The sequence below is a fragment of the Octopus bimaculoides genome, chromosome 17 (assembly GCF_001194135.2).
Source record: "Octopus bimaculoides isolate UCB-OBI-ISO-001 chromosome 17, ASM119413v2, whole genome shotgun sequence".
NCBI lineage: Eukaryota > Metazoa > Mollusca > Cephalopoda > Octopoda > Octopodidae > Octopus > Octopus bimaculoides.
The window spans coordinates 3,831,642-3,831,926 of record NC_068997.1 but is presented as its reverse complement, the minus strand read 5'-3'; the positions used below and the strand labels follow the sequence as shown (position 1 = coordinate 3,831,926).

The following is a 285-nucleotide window of genomic DNA, read 5'->3' as shown; positions in this document are numbered from 1 at the left end:
CTCACACACACACAATCACGCACACACAAACACAGAGCGGGCTTGCTTCAATTTTCGTCTACTGAATCCAGTCACAGCCACGAGCTGTTGTAGAAAATACTTGACCAAGAAGATAGCGCCTTTGTGACATGGTTCCACGTTCAATTCCGCTGCGTAGCTCCTTGGGCGAGTGTCTTCCTATATACATTCGGGGCGACCGAAGCCTAGTGAGTACATTTCGTAGGCGGAAACTGAAATAAACCCGTCGTATACACACACACACACACACACACACACACACACACA

At 48.4% G+C, this 285-nt stretch overlaps 1 protein-coding gene across 1 annotated transcript in view; it reads right to left on the bottom strand.

The window, feature by feature from the left end:
* The window catches only part of LOC106883115 (uncharacterized), an 8,542-nt gene that overhangs the window by 3,586 nt on the left and 4,671 nt on the right, over positions 1–285 (bottom strand). The gene's annotated exons all lie outside the window — the stretch shown is intronic.